Below are 19,313 nucleotides of genomic sequence, written 5' to 3'. Positions count from 1 at the left end.
CAATTCACACTGTCTTAGAAGGAATGGAGCACAAGAGTGGTGTTGAAGCCTGTGATTGAAATGCCAATCTGATCCTGTAACCTTTACATGTATACATCATCACTTTTAGCAAACTACAACCAAAATTGTCTAACAAGACCAGTGCAGAATACATTAAGCATGAGAATAATGAGCTTCAAGAGCTATTCAGTCAATTTCAAATTCTGCGTTTCATTTCTTTCTGTTTTTCCTTCTCATCCTGTCCCAAAACCATGTATACACAAAAAGTTCCAAGTCTCCTGCAACAAAATTACTGCTTGAAAAGGGCTGTCATACACCAGCCTATGTCACTGGGTAACATATGCTAACCATTGTCATCTCCTTATTCCATTGTCAAAACAGGGTCACTATGCACTAGTAGATGCAATCAGCATAGCAGCATGTCAAACACATTTTAACGCATTATGAGCAATCCAAAATTCTAAGTAACTTCAGTTAAATTATTGGTCTGAATTTTTCTATGATATCCTGAGCACTTTTGTTAGTGTTGTGAACATCTGATTCATGGCTCGTGTTAATATTTCAGAAGTAGTGTTCATTTTCATAAGAGTTCTGTCATAAAGGCAAATGTAATTAAAATGGTAGACCTTTTACAAAGGAGTTGGAAAACACTTGGAATTAAAAGAATCAAAAGATATGGCAGAAAAGCAGGAACATGCTAATGATAAATCAGGATCATAATGAACAGGGGAGAAGCTCAAAGGACCAAATGACCTATGTTGCCATTTTTTAATGTTTCTATGTTAAAACACCTAAAATAAAACGGGAGTTCAGAAGGTTACCAATGTTTGTTGAATACAGTTTGCAAAGAAGAAATATACAAATAAAACAGTACGTAGGACTACTTAGCTGGAAAAATTGTAAATGAGAAAGAATTAGCATAAAGGTCAGCATGAGGATAGTTCAGACCAGGCTGATCATCATGGATAACGACAGAGCTTAGCAAAGTTCTCCAGTTTCAATTTAGGTGTTTGCTTAAGGAAATTTTTTGTTACAGTTTGGACCTTGTGTGGTTTCAGCTCACTGAGAGATGTTTGCCAAAATAAATGAACTGCACGTGCACCATCAGGACAGTAAACTACTAATTTCATCTCTAACCATACAGAATGTAGGCAAGACTTAACCTCAGTTTGAATCTTGCAAGGGAACAGAAGCTGAAAGACCACCTAGTCTGAAATTAATGGGAAAACCTACAGTTGATATCACAGTATCTTATTGTAAAAGAGAGCAGCAATATTAGCTTAAAAGTACTGAAAGCAGCAGAGGCCTCCCAATCAAGAAACGGTAAATAAAACTTCACCTCTGAGAACAGCTAGAGCTGAGCAGAATCCTCTAGAAGACAGTGACAGTGGTCCTTGCAGAAGGAAATAACTTGAAGATGAAAGCATTTTATAAGGAAATTCTTGAGGGAAGGAGGAAGTAAACAAAAACAGAACTTGCTGGAAAAGCTCAGCAGGTCTGACAGCATCTGTAGAGAGAAATCAGAGTTAACATTTCAGATCAAGTGACCCTTCCTCAGAAATCAGAAGTCAACCTGAAACATTAACTCTGATTTCTCTGTACAAATGCTGCAAGACCTGCTGAGTTTTTTCAGCAATTTCTGTTCTTGTTTCTGACTTACAGAATATTTTTTTGGATTCCTTCTCTTTAAAGTAGCAAGTTAACCTGAGTGCATAACATACATAGTTATAAAACTCATTTTAAAATTAATAGCATTTGTTTTCTTTAATTCTGAAGTGTAAAATCAACAGAAGTTCAGACAACTGTAAAAGTGAATAAGAGAAAATGTCTTATGTACATAACTGAAAAATACACCAAGTCACAAACTGGTGTGCAAACATTGATAATTACCAATGCTTTGGGGGGAAGAAGGAAAGGAAGGATCTTAACAGAACCATCCTGTACTCTGGAGGCGAGCAGAGTGAGGTGTCCACTGTATCAATGTCAGAGACAATTAAAATTCAGTAATGTATTGATTTTAAAACTATTTCTTCTGTTTTAATTATTGTAAGTGAATTACTGCTGGCAAGGCTATCATTTGTCATGCATCCCTAAGTGCCCCTTAAATTGAGTGGTTTTCAGGGTCATTTCAAAGGGCAGTTATAGGTCAAGCACATTGCTGTGGATTTAGAATTAAATGTAGGCCGAACCAGTCAAGGACAGCAGATTTCTATCCTACAAAGGCACTCGTGAACCAGACAAGTTTTTATAACAGTTGCTGATGGTTTTATGAGAAATTCCTCCAATTTTCTTTTTCCTATAGAACAGTGGTCTGATGGCTCTGGATTACTAGACCAGTGACATTACCATTACACCCCAACTTCTCTTATTTGCCGGGTACTATAGTTGTGTAAGGCACTTTAGAGGTACAAGTGTGTCTATTTTTTCCACTATCTGCAGTCCTACTTGTGAATAATTTATTTCCCTGTAGTGGAAAGACCGGGCAAGGTACCAGGAAATGTTCTATGTACACAAACTTATCAAATGACGCACAAGTGAACCTATGCAACAAGATATGCACATCCAAGTAATCTTGGATCTGCCATATCTTAAGTGGCACTACATGATTGAACATATCAATTGTAATGTCAACAATTACGAGAACCTTTGACAAGCATGCAATAAATGTGAAGTGATAATGTCATGAATGTAAATCTGTTAGTGGAGCATTTAACTATATTAAGTAACAAAAGTAAGTCTTATCAACTTCCCTTGACATTCAACATCACACAAATTAAATCTCCCAACAGTGAAGCACATGGAGGGGTTTAACATTGATCAGAAACTGAACGAGAACTGCCATATAAGTTTCATGGCTAAACGAAAAGATCAGAGGTTAGCAATTCCACAGTGAGTAACTCATTTTCTGTCTCCTAAAGCATCTACAAGGTACAAATCAGGAGTGTGATGTGATGTTCTCCACTTGCCTGATGTATACAGTTCTAGCAACATTCAAGAAGTCAACAGTATCAGGACAAAGCAACCCACTTGATTAGCAACCCCTCCACAACAATAGAGTCATGGCATGCTATGCTATAGTCCACTGGCTGAAACAGTTTCTCTACATTTATCTTTTTAAATTCATTTATTAAATTAGTCTTTATTCATAAATGTACTAAAAATAGTGAGGGTGGAGAAGGAGACAAAAATCAGATTAAAACTCGCTTCCATCAGGTGGATGGCTGAATTGGTCTCCAATCGCTACTATGAAATACAGAAAATCGGAAAATACAATAAAAATACTGAATGATCTGCAAAATTGCCAAATCTATACACTTCTTATGATAAGTATCAAACTTTGAGGTTTATCTAAAGTAGACATTTTACCTCGCACAAAACCCAAAATGTAACCAGCAATGGGAACACTTTTTTGAGAAGATTTGTAGCTCAGGTTGAGGTTCTGGATGGGAGTTTGCTCGCTGAGCTGGAAGGTTAGTTTTCAGACGTTTTGTCACTTTTTTTAATTTGAAAAAATATACTTTATTCATAAGATGTACAAAAAATAAAACATATTTATACACCTACCCAGTCATGCGAGCCGCTCCGGGTTACCCGGGGGTACGTACACCAACTAAAGGAAAAAACAAAACAAAGAAGAAAAAAAAACAAAGCAAAGAAACCACCCCGGCAGTCGTCACCCCGCACAGTCCCAGTTGGCCCCCGGACCAGTTGGGGAAGGTGCCAGCTGGGTCCAGTTACCAGATAGGGCCCTTTTTTCTATTCTGGACGAGGGGTTTCATACGGTGGTCTTTCCCCACCGCGCCTTGGCAGCGGCTGCCCCAAGCTTTAGCGCGTCTCTCAGCACGTAGTCCTGGACCTTGGAGTGCGCCAGTCTGCAACACTCGGTCGGGGTCAGTTCTTTCAGCTGGCAGACCAGCAAGTTGCGGGCAGACTAAAGTGCGTCTTTCACCGCATTGATGGTCCTCCAGGCGCAGTTGATGTTGGTCTCAGTGTGCGTCCCAGGAAACAGCCCGTAGAGCACGGAGTCCCGCGTCACGGAGCTGCTCGGGACGAACCTCGACAAATACCACTGCATCCCCCTCCAGACCTCCTGCGCATAGGCACACTCCAGAAGGAGGTGATCAACAGTCTCGTCCCCCCCCGCAGCCACCTCGAGGGCAGCGTGCGGTTGCGCAAAGATTCCGGGTATGCATAAAGGATCTCACTGGCAGAGCCCCTCTCACCGCCAGCCAAGCAATGTCCTTGTGCTTGTTTGAAAGTTCTGGCGATGAGGCATTCTGCCAAACGACTTTGGCAGTCTGCGTGGGGAACCACACGACGGGATCCACCCTCTCCTTTTCCCGAAGGGCCTTGAGGATACTACGTGCTGACCACTGCCTGACGGCCTTGTGGTCAAAGGTGTTTCCCTTCAAAGATTTCTCCACGAAGGACAGGTGGTACGGGTCGGTCCAACTACTCGGAGCGTTCCGCGGCAACGAGGCCAGACCCATCCTTCGCAACACCAGGGACAGGTAGAACCTCAGTAAGTAGTGACACTTGGTGTTTGTGCACTGAGGATCTACGCATAGCTTGATGCAGCCGCACACAAAGGTAGCCATCAGGGCGAGGGTGGCATTCGGTACGCCCTTTCCCCCATTTTCCAGGTCTTTGTACATGGTGTCCCTGCGAACCCGGTCCATCCTCGACCCCCAAATGAAGTGGAAGATGGCCCGGGTGACCGCAGCGGCGCAGGTCCAGGGAATAGGCCAGGCCTGTGCCACGTACAACAGTACCGAAAGCCCCTCGCACCTGACAACCAGGTTCTTACCCACGATGGAGAGGGACGGAGCGTCCACCTGCCCAGCTTCTGCTTCAGTTTGGTGACATGCTCCTCCCAAGTCTTAATGCACGCCCCAGCTTCGCCGAACCAAACACCCAGCACCTTCAGGCAGTCTGTCCTGATGGTGAAGGGGATGAAGGAGCAGTCGTCCCAGTTCCCGAAGAACATGGCCTCGCTCTTACCCCTATTGACTTTGGCAGCCGAGGCCAGTTCAAACTAGCCACAGATGTCCAACAGCCTACTCACCGACCGATGATCAGTGCAGAAGACGGTGATGTCGTCCATGTACAGGGAGGTCTTGACCTGAAGGCCTCCGCTGCCTGGGATAGTCACGCCCTTCAGGCTCACGTCCTTCCTGATGGATGCGGCGAAGGGGTCCACACAGCACACGAACAAGGCAGGAGAGAGCGGGCAGACCTGCCTGACTCCAGATCTGACAGGAAAACTGTCCAATTCCCACCCGTTGATCGAGACTGCGCTAACGATATTGGTGTAGAGCAGCCGGATCCAATTGCGGATGCCCTCCCCGAACCTCAATTTGGAGAGGACGTCCCTCATGTAAGCATGAGAGACCCTGTCGACGGCCTTCTCCTGGTCCAGGCTGACGAGGCAAGTGTCCACCCATCTGTCCTGCACATAGGCAATCATATCCCTGATGAGCGCGAGGCTCTCAGCGATCTTCCTGCCCGGCACAGCACAGGTTTGGTCAGGGTGAATCACCGATTCCAGGACAGACCTGACCCAGTTGGCTATGTCCTTGGCCAGGATTTTGTAGTCCACGCTCAATAGTGAAATGGGACGCCAATTCTTAATTTCTTCCCTCTCCCCCTTCCACTTGTAAATGAGGGTGATGATGCCCTTCCTCATGGACTTGCACATGTCCCCTGCCCGAAGCACACTATTGTACACCTCCAGCAGTTCCTGGCCGACCAGGTCCCACAGAGCGGAATACAGCTCGACCGGTAAGCCGTCGCTCCCGGGAGTCTTATTCCTCTCCAAGGACTTGAGGGCTCTGGTCAGCTCGTCCAGGGATATCGGCCGGTCCAGCCACTCCCTCGTGCCGTCGTCTAAGACCTCCGTGACAGATGACAGGAACGACTCAGAGGCCGTGCTGTCCGTGGGCTTCGCGTCGTACAGTCCAGCATAGAAGGATCTGCTGATCCTCAAAATGTCAGGCCGAGACGACGTCACCGAACCGTCGTCCTCCTTCAGCCGGCTAAGCACAGAGCTCTCTTTGTGCACCTTCTGAAAGAAGAAACGCAAGCATGTCTCGTCCTGCTCCACGGAGCGGACCCTGGACCGGAAGATTATCCTGGAGGCCTCCGCGGCGAAGAGCGAGGCTTGCTGGCCCCTCACCTCACGGAGGTCCTCCGTGACATCGACCCCCAACAACTGCAGAAGGAGCAGGTTGTGCACCCTTTTCTGGAGTCGCGACAGCTTTCCCCGCCTCTCTCTCGCCTTCTGAACACGCTTGAGGACAAAGAACCTCTTGATGCTCTCCTTCACCGTCTCCCACCAGTCGCCCAGGGACACAAAGAGGGGTTTCACGGTTCTCCAACTGGCGTACTCCCTCTTAAGCTCCTCGACGTTCTCTGGGGTCAACAGAGTCGTGTTGAGCTTCCACGTCCCCTTGCCGGCCGGCTGGTCGTCCTGTAAGTGACAGTCGGCCAGCAGGAGGCAGTGGTCAGAGAAGAACACTGGCTCAACGCCGGTGAACCTGACCGAGAACGCCCGTGACACAAACAGGGAGTCTAACCTTGAGCGAATAGACCCGTCTGGCCGCAACCAGGTGTATCTCCGCTGCGCTCCGTCTGCAGGGGTGCTGAAGACGTCGAGCAGCTTGGCGTCCTTCACCGTGCCCATCAGGAATCTGAACGTGATGTCCAGTTGACTCCCCCCACCCGCTGTCCCCACGCCGGATCTTCCATCTGCATCAATGATGCAGTTGAAGTCTCCGCCTAGGATGACTGGCCTGGACATAGCCAGCAGGGGTGGAAGCCGCTGCAGGACGGCCAACCGCTCACTCCGTACCGCTGGGACGTACATGTTGATCAGCCTCAGGGGAGCGTCCCTGTAGGTGACATCAGCCACTAGGAGGCCCCCCCCCGCAACCACCTCCTGAACTTGAGAGATGGTGAAGTTGCGGCCCCGCAGCAGAATAGCCAGGCCCAAGGAGCGACAGTCGTTACCCCCCGACCAGATCGAAGGCCCGCAGGTCCAGGTGCCGGACCAGTTCCCGTACCTGCTGAGGTGCGGTATCCCGCACTCCTGCAGAAACAGGAGGTCCGCCTTGACAGTGGTCAGGTAGGCCAACGTGGACACACATCTTGCAGTGGACTTGACACTGCACACATTAATGCTCGCAACTCGTACCCCCATTGTGGGCAGTGACAGCAGTACCCTCCCCAAGTCCAAGGTCCAGCCCCTCAATCTGTCCCTTCATACCCATTGCCCGGGCTACCTGGTGGACGCTCTCCGGGCTCGGGAAACCGTCCGTGCTGCCTTCCGGGTGGCATCCCCCTGTCGGGGGTACGGAGGCAGGAGAGTCCAGCTCTGGGTCAGGCTGGGGACGTGCTGTTTCCTCCTTCCTGCCTGGAAGTTCCAGGGGGCCCTCCAGGGCCCCAGCGGCACGTGGATGGTTGTCGGAGGGAGCCTCAGGACGCCTCCCGTCACCTGGAAGCGGGGTGCTGCTTTCCTTCTCCCTTGAGATCTTTAGCTTCTGCTTTGGGCGGGCCTCCTCCGAATCTCCCTCATCAGCGGAGCTCTTATAGCCCCCCTGTAGCTGCCTCTTCCCGCCTGATGGTTGTGGTACCTGGGCCCGCTGGCGCGCCTTCCTCCTCGCTTTCCGGACCGTCATCCACTCCCCTGGGTCACCTGTCGCCACCTCCATCGAATGCGGGTTGTCGGGGGGGAGCGAAGCCTGCAGGGGCGCTTTGCTGGCCTCGGGTCCATCCTGCGGGGCTGGGCCCTCCTGCACGACCTGGCCCTCCTGCACATTAGTGGGGTCCTTGCAGGGCCCCGGTGTCTTCCTCCCCTCCGGGGGGCTGGCTCCGCATTGCCCCGCCGGTGACCTGGGCGTAGGTGGTCCCCCACCGCGGGCATGCTCTATAGAGGTGGCCCGCTTCCCCGCAAAGGTTGCAGCTTTTTTCCTGTGGGCAATCCTTTGCAAGGTGTCCCTCCTCCCTGCAGTTCCTGCAGATGGTGGCTTTGCAGTCGGCCGCCATGTGACCTGGCCTACCACAGGCATGGCAGACTTTAGGTTGCCCTGCGTAGGTCAGGTAGCCCTTGCTCCCGCCAATCACGAAGCTGGACGGTGGGTGTACAATGTTCCCGTCCGCGCCCATCCTCAGCGTCACCTTGACCTGCCTCTTACTGGTCCAGATGCCGAAGGGATCCATGACGTTGGTTAGGTCCCCTTCCACCTTCACGTACCTTCCAAGGAAGGTCAGGACATCAATTGCTGGCACATGCAGGTTGTACATGTGTACAGTCACCAGACGGCTCCTCTGCGCTGGCATCACGAACAGCGGGACAGCGGTCAATACAGAGACGGGGCCCTCACCTCCTTTCTCCTTGAAAACCTCCAGGAAGCGCTCGCAAAGCTTGGCACTCCTGAAGGTTACATCGTAAAAACCTCCCCCGGGGAAATCCTGCAGGCAGTAAATGTCCGCAGCAGCGAACCCACAACAGTCCAACAAGACCCTCTTCACGAAGAAGGTGTGGTCCACAGGTGCACCTTCATCCACCTTCTTCACGGAAATGCCGATGGTGTTCTGGACCCCCTGACCTGGGGCACGAGCACTCGCCGCAGCCATCATTGCAGGTTGGCTGCTCCCCTGAACCAGCGTTAGGCCAAAGCCAGCATTAAGATCCACCGGTTGCAAGGGTGCACAGCCATCCCGACGTCTTCCGTCCACCCCCAACACAGCGCTCTTCTCCTCTCGGTCCACAAAAGAGTGGGTCTTTATTTTGTTCCAGATGTAAGCTGGTTCACTGAGCTGGAAGGTTTGTTCCCAGATGTTTCGTCACCATTCTAGGTAACATCATCAGTGAGCCTCTGGTGAAGTGCTGGTGTTATGTCCCACTTTCTAATTATCTGTTTAGGTTTTCTTGGGTTGGTGCTGTCATTTCCTGCATTGGTGATGTCATTTCCTGTTCTTTTTCTCAGAGGATGGTAGATGGGCTCCTGTTTGTCACAGTTCTTGCAACACTACATTGGACAAACAGGCAGAAAGCAAGCCACCAGGATACATGAACATCAACTAGCCAAAAAACGACATGACCCACTATCACTAGTATCCTTACATACAGATGAGGAAGGACACCACTTTGATTGGGACAACACATCATTCCTAGGACAAGCCAAACAGAGACACGCACGAGAATTCCTAGAAGCATGGCATTCCAACCGGAACTCCATCAACAAACACATTGATTTGGAGCCCATCTACTATCCCCTGAGAAAAAGAACAGGAAATGACATCATCAACCCAAGGAAACCTAAACAGATAAATAGAAAGTGGGACATTACACCAGTGCTTCGTCGGAGGCTCACTGATGATGTTACCTAGAGTGGTGACGAAACGTCTGGGAACGAACCTTCCAGCCCAGCGAGCAAACTCACATCCAGAATGGGAACACTGCTCGTACTTCTTGAAACATGCACTTTCAGTGCAGCAAAAGAATATATTCAAAAATTCTCTCAAAGAATCATTTAGAAAAGGAAAACATTGTTGTTGGATCAAATTCAGAAACTCCTTTCCAAAGAACATTGTACAGTTACCACCTTGCCAGAGTTGAAACATTCCATCTTGCCTCAACACAGGAGTAGCATTGTGACAGGCAAGTTTAACAGGTCAGTGAGATGGACAGCAGTTAGTCAGATATTTAGTCAAGAGCAATGGAAAAGGAAATGTGGCTAGCTCCATATAACGGAAGTGAGATTATTAGTTTGAGGAGCCTCAGTGAGGTGGTCACAAAAGCTCAGCTCGGTAGCTACATGTAATTAGGACTCAGAGAAGCCAGTCCAGAGTTGAGAAAGTGGAGGAATTGCTCATTGGTATGAGGCATTTGTGGCCTGGGGAAGCCCTGGGACAGTTATTAGTTCAGTGGAGTTGAAACATACTTGCCTGCTAGAGAGCTGAGAGTTGGCCAAACAGAAAGCGATAAGTAGTAGCAGTGGCTACTATGTGAGCAAAAAGGTTCCACTCAGAACAGCAAGGCAGCTGGAATTATGAATGCTGTAGGTATGGGTTATGGATGCCAAAGGCTATTAGCCTGACAACAACTATCTGATTGCTCCTTGGTAGCTGAAAAGCTTGTAAGCGTGAACAATGAGGGTAGAAACATTCGGACTGCCGAAAGGGCAGGTGGTGTAGCTCCTTCTCTCTCTTTCGCTATCTCTCTCTCTATCTCTCTCTCTAATAAAACACCTCAAGCCTGAAGAAAGCCAGTTTATTTCCCGGACTGACCATATGGTGTTTTCCTTGATTAAGTCAGAGACTTTGTAATCATGAACAAATCATTCTGTGTCACCCATGAAGAAGTGAGAGAAGCTGAAGTAAAAGGCTGAAGAACTTGGGCAACAACAGGTACACTCCAGTGAATCCTGAAATTTGGTGTTGCTGAATTGTTTCACCAGTACTTTATCCGCTCCACCCATAAACCAAATTTTTTGTGCCTCTGTGTGTGTGTATGTGTCTGTGCGTGTAGGTATGCTAATGTGTGTGTGTGTATATATATATATATATATATATATATATGAGACAGTGAGAGAGAGAGAGATCTTAGAAAGGGGTTTAAAGTTTTGACTAAGATTTATACGTTGATAGTTCATACAACCATTTTCACATGTGTCAAAAATCAAAATCCTTCTCTCTTACTGCCGCTCTTCAGCTATACGTTCATCCAGTAAATTATCCAAATTTTGCTAACATGTGGCACCAGGAATAATTATAAAATAACTACTTGAGGTCCTGCTTATTAAGTTATTTTTTTCTCCCTATATTTTGTTTGCAGGATCTCATTCCACTTTTATGTCACTGATATTAACATGAACCACAACCCTCCCCTTTTGGAATGTCATCATCAATGTCCTGTAGCCACCCAGTAAAATCCTTACATCAGATCCCGGGGAGGCAATATACCATCATGGTGTCATGTTACTTAACAAAAGCTACTACTTATTTCAAACAAACAGATTTTTACTGTAGCAACCTGGTCTGTTGTTCTTGGATTGTTTCAGGTTAACAACAAGTAAATTATGGACTTTATGTACTTGGCTAATTTTTTTAAATTTTTGTTAACGACTCCAAAAGTAGCAGGACTTGATTTCTAGGGCAATATTTTTCTGAGGCATAACAACAAGGAGAGAGAGAACAGGTGCTCACCAGGCAGAGTAAAAGTATTACACAAGTAGCGTAAACATTGAATATTAGTACTGGTGCTTCTTGAGTACAATCCATCCTATTTGCTCAGATCCCATTTTCACAACATGTCAAAAATCAAAATCCTTCCCTCCTACTGCCTCTCTTCAGCTACATGCTCATCCAGTAAATTAAGCAAATTTTACTAACATGGAACACCAGGAATAATTATAAAAAACTACTTCGAGGTCCTGCCTATTAAGCTATTTCTTTTCTCCCTATATTTTGTTTGCAGGGTCTCATTCCACTCTTACGTCATTGATATTGACATGAACCACAACCTTTCCCTTTTGGAATGTCAAAATCAATGTCCTGCAGCCACTCAGTAAAATCCTTAACTCTGGCCCAGGGGAGGCAATTTACTATCATGGCCTCATGTTGCTGACCACAGAAACATCTATTCTGATCCCCTTATCATAGTATCCCTCATCACTTTTGCTTTTTCAATCTTTTTCTTTCCCACAACTCACCTGTACAGGTGAGCCATTTATGGTGCCATGACCTTGGCTCTTGCCATATTTCAGAGAAATACCCATCATCTCCCCAAAATCAACATCCAAAGTCTTCGAAAATCAGTTAAAGAAGGTGATGGGCCCACTACCTGTCTCTTGCTTTTACTCAGCGTGGAGGAAATCCATTTCCTTTCAGTCTGCACACTCTTTATCTGCAGATGTGACCACCTTACCGTGCATGCGCTCCCCTACGATCTCAGATTTGCTGATGGCACACAGTGATGCTGATCATTGTTCAAAAAAAACATGAGTTTCAAGTAACTGCAGCTGGAGTTATACACATGGCAACTCTGGTCACTGGAATTGTCCCTGACTTCCCACACTACACAGGAGGACATTTCCTTTGACAGATCTGTCTTGTTATAAATTACCATGAAATTATTCCCTCTACCTTTATTTCATCAACATTGAAGATCAAACATGTACTAGGGATTTTACATTTATGACTACACTTTAAACATCATTTAATCAAAATTAAAGACCAACAACTGCTGCTCAACCTTCCTATTATATCATTCTTAGGATCTGTTGTGGCACAGTGGTAGCATCTCTACTCTTGAACCACGAGGCTCAGGATCAAATCCCACCTGCTCCAAAAGTGTACAATAACATCTCTGAACATTGGATTTTTTTTTCCAAACTTAACCTAGCAGCCAAGTAAGATCTGATTCCACGCAGGACCCTTCTTCAGAGATGAGGCTTCACAATGGGGTTCACTGTCCCGACCCGAAACGTCAACTTTCCTGTTTCTCTGATGTTGCCTGGCCTGCTGTGTTCCTCCAACTCCACACTGTGTTATCTCTGACTCCAGCATCTGCAGTTCTTACTATCTATGATTCTGCTCAGCTGCTTCTGTCCCAGCTGCAGCTAAGTAAAGGTCCTGGTCAAATGAAGAATGCAAATGTTGTCACGGCCCATTTCAGTATCCATTGTCTTTAGATGGTTCTTGATGTCAAATAGAATGAATCAACAACTAAAGCCTGAAAGAAAAGCTGGAGAAACTCAGCAAGTCTGGAAGTATCTGTGAAGAGTGAAACAAGAGGTACAATCTCAAGTCCAGTTATCCTCTGGCAGAACGCTTATGATGCTTCATCCATCTTGGCCACCTCCTGAAGATCCCAGCATCACAGACGACAAGTTTAAAATAATTCAATTCAGACCAGGTAATAGCAAGAAATGGCAGAAAGCACTGGATACAACAAGGGCTATGGCTCCTGACAGCATTTGGCAATAACACTGAAGATAGTGCTTAAAAATGTACCACATCCCTGTACCAGGTTACAACACTGGCATCTCCTGACAAAGTGGAAATTTGTCCACTTACATCCTGTGCAAAAAAAGTAGAATGAATTCCAACCCAGCTAATTACTGCCAAGTAAGTATATTCTTGATCATCAGCAAAGTGATGAAAGGATTCATTGTCAGTGCTAACAAGTGGACATTGCAAAAGAATAACAAAGTGTGAAGCTGGATGAACACAGCAGGCCAAGCAGCATCTCAGGAGCACAAAAGCTGACATTTCAGGCCTAGAGCCTTCATCAGAGAGAGGGATGGGGAGAGGGTTCTGGAATAAATAGGGAGAGAGGGGGAGGCGGACCGAAGATGGAGAGAAAAGAAGATAGGTGGAGAGGAGATTCCCTGAGGTTGGTGCGGAGGGATTTATTCCAGAACCCTCTCCCCATCCCCCTCTCCGATGAAAGGTCTAGGCCCGAAACATCAGCTTTTGTGCTCCTGAGATGCTGCTTGGCCTGCTATGTTCATCCAGCTTCACACTTTGTTATCTTGGATTCTCCAGCATCTGCAGTTCCCATTATCCCTGATCGCAAAAGAATAACTTGTTCAATAATGAGGGTTTGGTTGATCTCACTAAAGCCTTGGTACAAAAATGGACAAAAGATTTGAACCCCACAGGTGAGATGGGTCACCATCTTTGAGCAAACATAGCACCAAGGAACACTAGTTGTTGACTGCACAAAGTTACAATTTGTAACTCCTCAGATATTGACGCAAATATACTACAAGACGTGGACAACATTGCAACTTGGGCCGTAAAGTAGCAAAAAACATTTGATCCACAAAACTGTCAGACAATGACAATATCCAATAAAAATTCTAGCCATCAGCTCTTGACATTTAAAGGCATCATCATCGGTGAATCCCCACAAGCAACCTGCTGGGAGTTACCATTGATCAGAAGCTGAACTGAGCTAGCCATATAAATAAAACATAGAACTGCAGGGGATCTGACAAAAAGACAAAGTGCTGGAGAAACCCAGAAGATCTGGCAGTATCTGTAAAGAGAAAGAAACAGAGTTAACAGCTTGAGTCCAGTGATCCTTTCTCAGTTAGCCAAATAAATACTGTGGCTACAAGAGCAGTGCAGACACTACGGATCCTGTAACGAGTAATTCACCTCCTTCATCCCCAAAGCCTGTTGGACATCTACAAGGCATACGTCAGAAGTGTGGTGTCTGGATTTGTGCTGCGTCAACATTCGAGAAGTTCAAATCAATCCAGGTTGATCCCACATAATTGGGAAAACATCCACCATTTCACAGTGTAAGATCGTAAGAAATAGGAACAGAAGTAGGTCTTTCAGCCATTCAAGACTGCTCCACTATTCAATGGGATCGTGGCTGATCTGACCTTCCCCACTTCACTCACGCTCCTTGTAACTTTCGACCCCTTTACTAGAATCCATTTATCCAGTTACCTCAGCCTTAAGTATACACGTGGACTCTGCCCCTCATAGGTATGTCTGTGTGACAAGGAGTTCCAAAGACTCTCAACCTTCAATTCCTCCTCATCTCAGTTTTAAACTGGTACCCCTTTATTCTGAGGCAATGCCCTCTTGTCCTAGACCCACCTGAGGGGAAACATCCACTTAGCAGTTAGCCTGTCAAGCCTGTTCAGAATCCTGTATATTTCAATGATATCACCTTCTTTTCAACTCCAATGAGTAGAATCCTAACTTGCTTAGCCTTTGTTCAGAAGTTGCACCGCAGTAACTCACCAAGGTTCCTAAGACATCACGTTCCAAACCGAAAACCTCCACCACATGGGAGGACATTGGCATATGAACATCATCACCTGCAAGCCACACACCATCCTGACTTGGAAGTATACTGCTGTTCCTTCATTGTTACTGGGCCAAAAGATTGTAACTCCCTCTCTAACAAAACTGCGGGTGTCCCTACACCTCAAAGGCTGCAGTAGTTCAAGAAGTTAGATTACCACCATCGACTTCAGAAAAATAGGGAATAAACAGTAAATTTTGGTTTAGTTAGCAGATGGCCACACCCCTTGAATAATTAATACTGTATGAGAACAGTGCAGGAATGCATAGTTGAGATAGAATATTGGTCTTGATCTTACTGGACCATGTAGTAGGTTCAAGGGTCTTCTCCTGTTCCTGCTCTTCTACTGCTTTATTCTCATGATCTCAACCAATTCTTGGACAAACTTGTGAGATGTCTGCAGTCACTGCACTTGCCTCAGGGTGGTGCCAAATAAATGTGGAAACTTTCATACTCACAACTCACCAAGCTAAAAAATCTCTGCAGTTTGCCCGATATGGAATGTAAATTCTTTCCTCATTGACACCTAGGTTACTGCTTTTGTTAGGCTATAAAGTTGACCCAAAAAAGGACTGGAAACTGCACAAGGCATCACAATACTGAGAGTATTATGTTAGCGAATAGAAATGGTTTTTGAAAAGACATCTCTGTAAATGTCAATAACAAAGCTCTCCAAAACAAAAAAATTCATTGCAACAGCAAGAACTCATACAGGACACATGCCGCACATGCAATCGATCTGATTGACACCATGTCCATAACAGCTTGCAATTACGAAAAACACTTTCAACTTCACATGGATGCAAGCTGTGCCCTTTCAGCCAGGCACAAATTTAATCAAATAGTATTCAGGCAGGTGACTTATTCATCTGCCCTCAACATTCAACAGCATTACCAATGATAATCCCCCATTATTGACATTACAAGAGTAACCATTGACCAAAAACTGAATGGACCAGCTGTATGAATACTGTGCCTACATCAACAGGTCAGAGGTTAGGAACTCTGCAGCAAGTGACTCACAATCTCAATCCCTAAAGCCTGTTCATCATCTATAAGGCACAAATCCCGGCTGTGATGAAATACTCCCTACTTGCCCAGATGAGTACAGATCCAACAAGACACTAACATAACGCCATCCAGGATAAAGCAGCACAACAGATGGCACCCATGGGCACATTAAATTAACTCACCTCCACTACTGACACACAGTAGTAGCAGGGTGCACACATCAATAACGGCACTGTTACAACACATCAAAGCCAAAATGGTGGCAACTGTGGCTCAGTGGTTGGCACCGCAACCTCACAGCGCCAGGGATCCGGTTTCGATTCCAGCCACGGGCAAGTGTCTGTGCGGAGTTTGCACGTTCGCCCCGTGTCTGTGTGGGTTTCCTCTGGGTGCTCCAGTTTCCTCCCACAGTCCAAAGATGTGCAAGCTAGGTGGATTGACCTTGCTAAATTGCCTGTAGTGTTCAGCGGTGTGTGGGTTATCAGGGGATGGGTCTGGGTGGGATGCTCCAAGGGGCGGTGTGGACTTGTTGGGCCGAAAGACCTGTTCCCACACTGTTGGGAATCTAATCTCTCTGACAGCGCCTTCCAAGGCCACAAGCTCTAGCACCTAGAAGAACAAGGCAGAAAACACATAGCAACATCACAAGGTGCACGTTCTCTGCAAAGTAACACATTATTCTGACTTAGACATAAGTGCAGAAGTAGGTCATTTCTGCCAAAACATGGCTGATCTGATTATCCTCAACTCCACTCTACTGCCTTTTCCCCACAGCCCTCAATTCCCTTAGTGACCAAATTCAATCGCTGTTTTTTCACCATGGATAAGTCAAAACTCTGAATATCCCCTGTTAACACACTTTGGGTGCGCTTACGCAACAGTGGCTACACCTGTTTAAGGCAGCAGCTCACAACCTCCTTCTCAAGATCAATTAGGGATTGACAACAAATGCTGCCTTTCCCAATGATTCTCACACCTTTCAGATAAATTCAAAGAAACAAAAGGTCATGACCCCGTATTTTCAGCTTTTCATTAACTCTGACATAATTTGATCTTTTCCCCAGGTATCTGACCTGTGGTACAGTTGCACTTAAAAGTATGAAGCAAACCATTAGTTATGAAGCTCAAATTTCGTGACAGGACCCACAGCAATATCCTAACTTCCGTACTCAAAGGTCTGGGCAATGAAGACAAGCATGATAAATCCATTCTTAATCACCCTATCTATATGTGATGCAAACTTCAAAGAATTATGTACCAGAAGCCCTAGGTCAGTCTGTTCTACAAGACTACCCTAGGCTCTATTTTTAATTTTATAAGTCATGCCCTGGTTTGTTTTACCAAAATACAATGTCTTGCAATATCTTTATCCAAATTAAACTCCATCTGCCATTCCTCAGACCATTGACCCAATTGATCAAGATGTTTTCTGTAATCTTAGATAACCTTCTTCACTCTCCATTATACCACCAATTTTGGTGTCATCCACAAACAATGGGGTGTGATGCAATGGATGTCATGACAATCATGCAACTTCAGGTCAAGAGAAATCCTTGGGACAGTAGAAGCTGCAGATGCTGGAGAATCTGGAGACAACAAGGTGTAGAGCTGGGAGAACACAGCAGGCCAAGCAGCATCAGAGGTGCAGGAAAGCTGACATTTCGGGTCTAGACACTTCTTCAGAAATCTTAGGAGTATTTTTACAGTGTAGACTGTAGTGGTTCAAGAAGGCTTCTCAAATTTTGGCCCTCCCAATGATGTTCCGTAATCAAGTGAAAGAAAAGTATGTGTGTACAATGCAACTGATTCTCCCAGCACTAAGAATGGAAATCTCTATCTCTTAATTAAGAGAAGGGAGAAAAGAGGAGATCATGTCACATCAGAAACATGTTTTGGAACATATTAAAGCAAAGGAGGGAAAACGTCATCAGGTAATCCACACAAAAGGGCAAGAATGTGCCAAGATTACATGGGTTCAAATTTTCTCCAGGGATGAAGAGTCAATGATTGCTTCATTAAAAGAAGTTTTCCAAAACATTAAATATTTTGTGAAATACAAAGAGCACACTTGTTAACTAAACAAATACAAATCATAAAAATCTCTGAAATGACAGAACACCAAATGTGGGCAAGTTCAGAGTCTTAATAAATATATTCTGCAAACAGACCAAGCACAGATTCTTTCTCCCTCATAGAACACTGAACATATAAGGATAATCATAATCTCTGCCAAACAATCTAAACCATCACATTTCTCTATCAACATTTGGTAAAGGATAAGAATATTGAACATAACAACTCACAGCACAGTTGTTCATGGCAAAACTGACAGTCCACTAACAGTGAAAGATGCATTCATTGTCACCCAACCTTATCTTTCAGAAAGTGTACAACTTTGTTCTTTATAAGCTTGAGTGCAAAGTCCAAATTTTATAACTGGTTTTTAACAGTGAGCCACATTTCAAGTGAATACGTAACTGGAGTCTACTGCTAAGATGGAGATTCTAGATGGGTTTACCTGTGGGGTTCTGAAGATCTTTCTTAAATTGCATCAATTTTCTCCTTTCCTCTTCTTTGCTAACTAAATGCTGGCTTACAGATTCGTAGGTAATAGAGTCAAACTCTCGGAACTCCTTTCTTATGGCATCAATACCTAATGGACTGCATGAGCTCACCACCATCAAGGGCAACTGGAGATGGGCAATAAAGGCTTTAGGCATATGGTTTTATGTACTGTATTTGGTTCATGAACATATCAAGCACTTAGAGTCATACAGTCATACAACACAGAAACAGGTCCTTTGGCCCAAGTTGTCCATGTGAAACAGGTTTCCTAAACTGAAACTAGTCCCATTTTCTTGTGATAAAGGGAACTGCAGATGCTGGAGAATCCAAGATAATGAAATGTGAGGCTGGATGAACACAGCAGGCCCAGCAGCATCTCAGGAGCACAAAAGCTGACGTTTCGGGCCTAGACCCTTCATCAGACTGTGTTGGGCCCTTGCCCACGTTTGGCCTATATCTCTCTCAACGCCTCCTAACCACGTATCTGTCCAAAGGTCTTTTAAATGTTGTAAATGTACCCGCCGCTAACACTTCCTCTGACAGCTCATTCAATAAACATACCATCCTCTGTGTGAAAAAGTTGCCACTCAGGCCTCTTTTAAATCTTCCCCTTTCACCTTAAACCTATGCCCTCCAGTTTTGGACTCCCCTACTCTGGGGTAAAGGCCTTGGCTATTCACCTTATTTTTGACCCTCATGATTTTATAAACTTTGATAAGGTCCCCCTCTCCTAACAACTCAAACCTTCCAGTGTCGGTAACAGCCGTGTAAATCTTCTTTGCACTCCTTCCAGTTTACTAACATTCTTCTTACAACTGAGGGTCCAGAATTGTGCACAGTACTCCAAACAGTAACACAACAAACCAACTCTTATACTCAGTGCTCAGACTAATGAAGGCAAGTA

At 45.7% G+C, this 19,313-nt stretch overlaps 1 protein-coding gene across 10 annotated transcripts in view; it reads right to left on the bottom strand.

Annotated features, from left to right (window-relative positions):
* The window catches only part of LOC125452379 (serine/threonine-protein kinase MRCK alpha-like), a 565,420-nt gene that overhangs the window by 358,955 nt on the left and 187,152 nt on the right, over positions 1 to 19,313 (bottom strand). The gene's annotated exons all lie outside the window — the stretch shown is intronic.

This window comes from Stegostoma tigrinum, chromosome 4, assembly GCF_030684315.1.
Source record: "Stegostoma tigrinum isolate sSteTig4 chromosome 4, sSteTig4.hap1, whole genome shotgun sequence".
NCBI classification, from domain to species: Eukaryota; Metazoa; Chordata; class Chondrichthyes; order Orectolobiformes; family Stegostomatidae; genus Stegostoma; species Stegostoma tigrinum.
Note: the sequence above shows the minus strand (reverse complement) of the source record. Positions and strands in the feature narration are given on the sequence as shown.